Below are 477 nucleotides of genomic sequence, written 5' to 3' on the forward strand. Positions count from 1 at the left end.
AAGGTAGATCTATTTTTAGTTCTCAGAGGAACCTCCATACTATTTTCCACAGTGGCTGTACCAATTTACACTCCCACCAACAATGTAGGAGAGTTCATTTTTTTCTGCACCCTTGCCAGCAATTGTTATTTTTTTGTATTATTGAAAATAGATATTCCAGCAGAGTAAGATGATATCTAATTATGGCTTTAATTTGCACTTTTTTGATGATTAGTGATGTTGAGCTTTTTTTTTTTCATGTCCCTATTGGCCATTTGTATGTCTTCTTTTGAGAAATGTCTGCTAAGGTCCATTGCCCACTCTTAAATTGTGTTATTTGGTTTTTTTTGCTGTTCAGTTGTTTAACTTCCTTATATAATCTAGGTATTAGCCCCTTGTCTGATACATAGTTTGCAAAGACTTTCTCCATTCTGTAGGTTCTCTTCACTCTGTTGACAGTGACTTCTGCTGTGCAGAAGCTTTTTAGTTTGATGTATT

This window comes from Galeopterus variegatus, unplaced genomic scaffold (assembly GCF_000696425.1).
Source record: "Galeopterus variegatus unplaced genomic scaffold, G_variegatus-3.0.2 Scaffold6620, whole genome shotgun sequence".
In the NCBI taxonomy this organism is placed as follows: Eukaryota; Metazoa; Chordata; class Mammalia; order Dermoptera; family Cynocephalidae; genus Galeopterus; species Galeopterus variegatus.